Below are 7,171 nucleotides of genomic sequence, written 5' to 3' on the forward strand. Positions count from 1 at the left end.
CCATGTAAACACTGATGGAATTTACAAGTAGGAAGATAACCAAAGAAGTTCTCATCAGCAGAATTTTTGCATTGCTTATGGATGAGGGAGCATAATTTAGAGAACAGAAGTTAGTCATGTAGGTTCTCTGTGTAACTGATGGAATGTCAAAACTAAGAAGCTCTGAACTTAAGTAGTTTCTTCAGGCAACCTATGCAACACATGTACAACACACACAGTGAACACTCATCTCTTCGCATGAAAACCAAATACATCCCAGTGCAAAAATCTTTTTTTTTTTTTTGGAGGTACAGAAGATAGTTTGGACCCTTCCAGAGATAGATGTTGCTTTCTTTATGCTTGCATTTTGCTTGTATCCGTGTTCACTAATCGTTAGTAAAATTTGCTATTAAGTAAAGTACAATGTTCACTTTGGCAGCACATATACTAAAATTGGAACAATACAGAGAAGATTAGCATGGCCTCTGCACAAGGATGACACACTATTAAGTAAAGTGCATAATTTCTAGGGCCCTGCTTTGACAATTTGACCTCTGTGGATAGACTGTAAAGGACTTTTAATCAGAGCTGTGCCATTCAACCAGATTTTAGTGTTTCTGAAATTGCTATGCTTATGCTCAGCTTCTCATTATTCTTATTTTCTTAAAATTTTCAATTATTTCAAGTTTTTAAATTTTCTTGTTCTTGTTTTTTCAGCTACTTTTGATTGCTTGGAGTAATCATTAATTTTGATAAAATTATTCATAAAATCATTGTTTTCTCTCTAAGTTGTAGAGGAGATTACAGTCCTCCTGTTTGGTTCATCATATTCAAAATGCTCAAACTAGAACCAAAACACTTGATTTCTTAGTTGAGCTGCTTGTTCCCTTCTCATTTCACAGGAATAGAAAGTTCCTCACATGTTCTCATCAGGACCAGTAATGCCAAAGCGGTCCATCTGGTATGTAAAGCTGCAAGGTGTTATCTGGAGCCTAAGGCAATCTGGAAACCTCTAAGCACATAATTAAAAGCCACATTCTGAAAATGACAGAACACATGGGAAAAGTCTATTCTCCAATAAATCTTCAGTCCTGGAAACTGAACTCAAAAAGACTGTGCTCTGTTCCATCCTCAACTCCAGGCTCAACCAGAAAAAGGGGACAACTATTTCTGTTTCAGGTTAGTTTGTCTATAATTATGTCTCATTGCCTGAAGAAGTGTTTTAAAACTGAATGCATATTGTTGAATTTCTAACAGAAAGGAAAATGATTCTGAATTCCTGTACTATACATTTTAGGCAACCTAACCAAATATTACCATTCTCTTCTCTGATCTTTATTATTTTCTTCTTTCTGCTAGCTTTGAGTTTACATTGTTCTTTTTGTAGTTCTTTAAGGTATATAAGTTGTTGAACTGAAATCTTTTTAACATAAGCATTTACAGCTATAAATTGTCTCTTTAATACTGCTTTTATCATATTCTATAAGTTTTAGCATGTTTCTTGTTTTCATTTGTATCAAAATATTTTCTAATATCCCTTACAATTTCTTTGACCTGTTAGTTGCTTAAAAGTGTGGTGTTTAATTTCCACATATGTGTGAATATTTTGGTTTTCTTTCTGCTATTAATTTTTTATTTACATTCCATCGTGATTGGAAAGGTACTTTGTGTGATTTTAGTCTTTTAAAATTTATTAATGATTGTTTTGTGGTCTAATAACATATTGTCTATCCTGAAGAATGCTCATGTGCACTTAAGAAAAATATTTTCTGTTGTTGTTGGGAAGAATGGTTTGTATGTATCTGTAAGGTGTATTTGGTACTTTGGTGGTGTTCAAGTCCTCTATTTCCTTATTGAATATCTTGTCTGGTTGTTTCATACATTATTGAAAATGAGGTATTGAAGTTTCCCACTGTTGTTATAGATCTATTTCTGTCTCCAATTCTAAAAATATTTACTTCATACAGTTTAGAGCTATGTTTATATGTGTATAGTTGTTTTATCTTCTTGGTGAATTGCTCCTTTTATCATTATATAATGTCCTTCTTGTCTCTTATAACAGTTTTTAACTTAAAGTCTATTTTATCTGATATTAGTATAGACACTCTGCTCTCTTTTAGCTACTATTTGCATGGATATCTTTTTCCCATCCTTTCATTTACACATTATGGTAGCCTTAGATCTAAAGTGAGTCTCTGTAGATAGTATATAGTTGGATCATTTGTTTTAATTTTTATTTATCTTTGTTTTTTAAAGATTTTATTTATTTGTGATAGAAAGCAAGTGAGAGAGAGCATGAGAAGAGGGGAGGGGAGGAGGAGAGGGAGAAGCAGGCTCTCCACCAAGCAGAGAGCCCAATTCAAGGCTAGATCCCTAGACCCTGGGATCATGACCGGAGCTGAAGTCTGTCACCTAACCAACTGCGCCACCCAGGTGCCCCTAGTTGGATCATTTTTAATCCATTTTGTCAATTTCTACCTTTTGATTGTGGATTTTAATCCATTGACATTTAAAGTCTTTGCTGATAAGATAGGACTTACTTCTGCCATCTTGTCATTGGTTTTTTTCTGTCTTATAGTTTTTGTCCCTCACTTCCTTCATGACTTCTTTGTATTTAGTTAATTTTTTCTACTCACATATTTTTATTCCCTTCTCATTTCCTTTTGGTGTATATTTTATAAATACTTTTTGTGGGATCCCTGGGTGGCTTAGCGGTTTGGCGCCTGCCTTTGGCCCAGGGCGCGATCCTGGAGTCCCGGGATCGTGTCCCGTGTCAGGCTCCTGGCATGGAGTCGGCTTCTCCCTCTGCCTATGTCTCTGCCTCTCTCTCTCGCTCTATGTCTATTGTGAATAAATAAGTAAAATCTTTTAAAAAATACTTTTTGTGATTACCATGGGGATTACATATAACATCCTAAAGTTATAACAGTCTATTTTTAATTGATACCAATTTACTTTCAGTCATATCCAAAAATTCTACTTCTTTACAACTCTACCTCTCCTTTTTAATTGATGCTATAAATGAAACTTTATATATTATGAACCTATTAATATAGATTTATTATTTTCTATGCATTTGTCTTTTAAATCCTATAGAAAATAAAAAGTGGAGTTACAAGCCAAAAGCAGTACAAGCATACCTCAGAGATATTGCAGATTTAGTTCCAGACCACTGCAATAAAACAAATATTGCAATAAAGCAAGTCAAATGAAGTTTTTGGTATCCTAGTACATTAAAAAGTTAGTTTTTAAACAATTAAATCAAAACGAGGGGACTGAGAGGAACACCAGGAGGAATTGTCCATTAGTAGCCATCAGTGTAAGACATTACCACAGTCTCCCATCTTTCCCTTTCCAAATGGTAATGTTCATTGTGATTATCCTGTCTCTGTTCGTTCATTGACTCTTGGGTGTGGAGACAGATAAATTGTGATTTTTAGTTCACAAGTCTCTGAAGTAAGAGAAGAGTACATCTGAAACCTACATAGAAACTAACATGAGATCCTGGACTTTGAACCCCGGCATGAAATGACAGAAATTTTTGTCTCCTTTTGGGAGGGGGTGAGGATATTTTGCATGCTAAGTGAAAGGGGGTGGATATATGTGACCAGAAAAGTGGACTACTGTAGCATATTGAATTATCTTTCTATCCTTTCCTATCAAGCCCCTCAAATATGGGCATATTAGTTAACTATTGCTGCATAGCAAATTACCACAAACTAGTAACTTAATATTTGTGTATTATTTTATAGACTTGGCAAATCTGGGTTCCAGGCAAAATTTATTTTTTTTAATTTATTTTTTTATTTTTTTTGTTGGAGTTCAATTTGCCAACATATAGCATAACACCCAGTGCTCATCCCATCAAGTGCCCCCCTCAGTGCCTGTCACCCAGTTCCAGGAACAATTTAATTGTGTCTTTTGCTTCAGTGTCTCTCATAGCCTATAAAGGAGTTGTCAGTCAGGGCTGGGCTCTCATTTGAATGTTCACCTGGAAAAGGATATAATTCCAAGCTCATGTAGCTAATTGACAGAATTCCTTGTTCCATGGATTTTTTTTTTCTTGTTGGTTGTCAGTTTAAGCACTCTCTCCATATCACTGCTCTCAACATGGACAGAACACTTCATCAAAATTAGCAAGGAAGGACATTCACTAGTAAGACATTTCCATCTTTCATCACATAATAACAGAAGTGGCACCCCCTCACCTTTGCCATAGTGTGTAGGTTAGAGATAAGTCACAGGTCTTGTCCACATACAAAGGAATTATGCCAGGGGTGAATATCCAGATGTGGGTATAATTAGAGTCTATCTTAGAGTCTGCCTGCCACACCAGGCCCCTCACTGAGGGGATGTTTGCACCATATATTTCAGACCTGAACATATGACTTGATTTAAGCCAATGGAATGTGAGTAAAAGTGATATGGGCTTTAAGAATCATTGTGTGGTCTGCCACCTTCACTGCCCTGCCCCCCAAGACCAACAATATTCCCGATATTCATCAGCCTGAATCCCATTTGCCTCCCAACTTGTCCTTCCATGTGGATTTCCTTCTCTCCAGCTCTTGTAACTCTTTCCCCAAAGCCTTATATTTCTTATTTTTCCTTTCACAAATACCAGCCTCCTTCCTAACTTCTGAATCTTCCTCATTACTAGTTAACCCTTTCAAATATTTTCACACTTCAGTCTCCTCATCTGAAGGTCCTGTCTTTTTACACCACCACGTATACCCTGGGGGCTAAGCTGAGTCCTCTGGTCCTCAGAATGAGCAAATGGCAGACAACAACTCACAATATCTGCCAGTCTGCTTTTTCTACAATCACAAAGTTGGGCCTGCTCATAGATCTGTCCTTTTCCATCCAAATTCTGATTCTATACACTGGCTATATCCAATACTGGCCTATCTATTCAAGATTGGAAACCACTGGGGTCCCTGGATGGCTCAGTTGGTCATGATCTGAGGGTTATGAGATCGAGCCCTGCATCCAGCTCTGTGCTGGGCATGGAGCCCTCTTAAGATTCTCTCTCTTGGGGCACCTGGGTGGCTCAGTGGTTGTACGTCTGACTGCCTTTGGCTCAGGTTGTGATCCCGGGGTTATGGGGTTGAGTCCCACATCAGGCTCCTTGTAGGGAGCCTGCTTCTCCCTCTGGCTCTGGCTCTGCCTCTCTATCTGTGTTTGTCATGAATAAATAAATAAAATCTTATAAAAAAAATCCTCTTTCTCCCTCTCCCTCTGCCCCAAGCCCCCTCTAAAAAAAAAAAGAGTGGAAACCATTATTATAAATACAATTTCAATGGTTGTTTGCTAGAGGAGGCAGGTGAGTATGGTGGAACAGCTTATGATAAACAAGGAACAGAGGAAACAGAGGGCCTGGGAGGTGAGGAAAATGTAGATGAGAGACCAATGATTGATTCTGGGTATGGAATATCCTGTGCTTCACAAAAATCCCAGGACCAGAGCTATAAGGAATAGGAGGAATACAGCTGCACACTGTCTCTCTCTGTGTCTGCAATGCATATAAACACATAAAATAATACACATGTAAATATACAGAAACATGAGAACATAAATTGAAAAGGGAGTCAATTGTTCTAAGTACCTGCATTTGACTAGTAAGTGTTTTGGAATATATTAGAGCTGAATAAATATAAATTACATATTCTTTTGTCTAGGGTAACCAGGAAAGGATTAGCAGAGGATTGCATAACTAACAAGCTAAGAGAAAGGAAAAAATAAAATATTTAAAAAATTCAACCTATTCAAATATATATAAAAATTCCAATGTATAAAAATGCATATAAAACAAAAAAAAACAGGAGAAATGGACAACATATTGTAAAAGATGTTACATGTATGTCCAAATATATATCAAAATGCAATTGTTAATAGACTACATATTATGCAAAAAGGCAAAGATTGATAGAGTGAATTTTTAAAGAAACTGCATGCTTCTATTAGACATACATTTTAAGATACAGAAATATTGAAAGTATAGGAATGAAGAAATGCATATCATTCAAACACTAATCAAGAGAAAACTGTTATATCACTCTATTTACACTGGACAAAATAGACTTCATTGACAGGGAGGGAAGGTTACTAGTAGTAAAGAGGAAAAATTCACCAGAATATATAACAATTATTTCAATTTAAATGTAAGCAACCGAGATATATTAGCATGTTTATCATCTATGTGAAATGGTAAAAATGTACACTACTCTACATTTTTAAACTAAGGGTGCATATATAAGGCAAAATATTCTCCATTATCAGAAAAGGGTATCTTTTTAACTTCAAGATAAGAAATTACATTATGTGAGCTCCCTTGTGTGCTCAGTACCATGATTCTCTGGTTATGATTCTGCGTTTCCATGATTTTATCTTATGGAGAAGACAAAGCCATTTTCATTTTTCTGACTGAAAAATCCTGCGGCAGGTATTTGCCTCATACTGGTATGTGGCATGGCAAAGAAAATAATATGACTTAAAAATAGCAAGCCACACACCTAAAAGGTATGAGAATGACCAAATTTAGGAAGAATAGAAAGAAAAACCAGCACAGGTGTTTAGTCCAGGCATCAGCATATCCTAATTTAAAAATGAATTAAGACACCCCTTACGGGGCACCTGGTGCCTCAATGGTTGAGCATCTGCCTTTGGTTCAGATCATGATCCCAGGGTCCTGGAATCAAGTTCTGCATCGGGCCCCCCACAGAGAGCCTGCTTCTCCCTCTGCCTATGTCTCTGCTTCTCTTTCTCTGGGTCTCTCATGAATAAATAAAATAAAATAAAAAACTGCTGCTTGATTTTTTTTTTTTTTAGTATGGTTGACACCCAATGTTACATCGGTCTCAGGTATACAACAGAGCTATTCAACACCTCTATACATTATGCTATCCTCACCACAAGTATAGCGCCCCTCTGTCCCCATACATCACTGTTACTGTACCACTGATTACATTCTCAGTGCTATACCTTTTATTCCCATGACTGTAGTGATCTTATCTTGAATGAGGATATCATTAATAAAGAATGTCTTTAAAGTTGGATCAGAAGCTGAAATTATGAAGACAGGGGAAAAGCCACTGTCTTTTTTGGCAATGATAATATAATTCAAAGAACCTCTGATAATGAAGAGGGGACTATACATTTGAAAACATAAGTCAAAATTGTACACAGGAAAAAATAG

At 36.5% G+C, this 7,171-nt stretch overlaps 1 non-coding gene across 1 annotated transcript; it reads left to right on the top strand.

Annotated features, from left to right (window-relative positions):
* Positions 1–404: 404 nt before the first annotated feature.
* On the top strand, positions 405–507 carry LOC129510061 (U6 spliceosomal RNA). Its single transcript, XR_008664503.1, has one exon. It is a non-coding gene; the product is annotated as a U6 spliceosomal RNA (small nuclear RNA).
* Positions 508–7,171: the final 6,664 nt, after the last annotated feature.

This window comes from Nyctereutes procyonoides, unplaced genomic scaffold, assembly GCF_905146905.1.
Source record: "Nyctereutes procyonoides isolate TBG_1078 unplaced genomic scaffold, NYPRO_anot_genome, whole genome shotgun sequence".
NCBI classification, from domain to species: domain Eukaryota; kingdom Metazoa; phylum Chordata; class Mammalia; order Carnivora; family Canidae; genus Nyctereutes; species Nyctereutes procyonoides.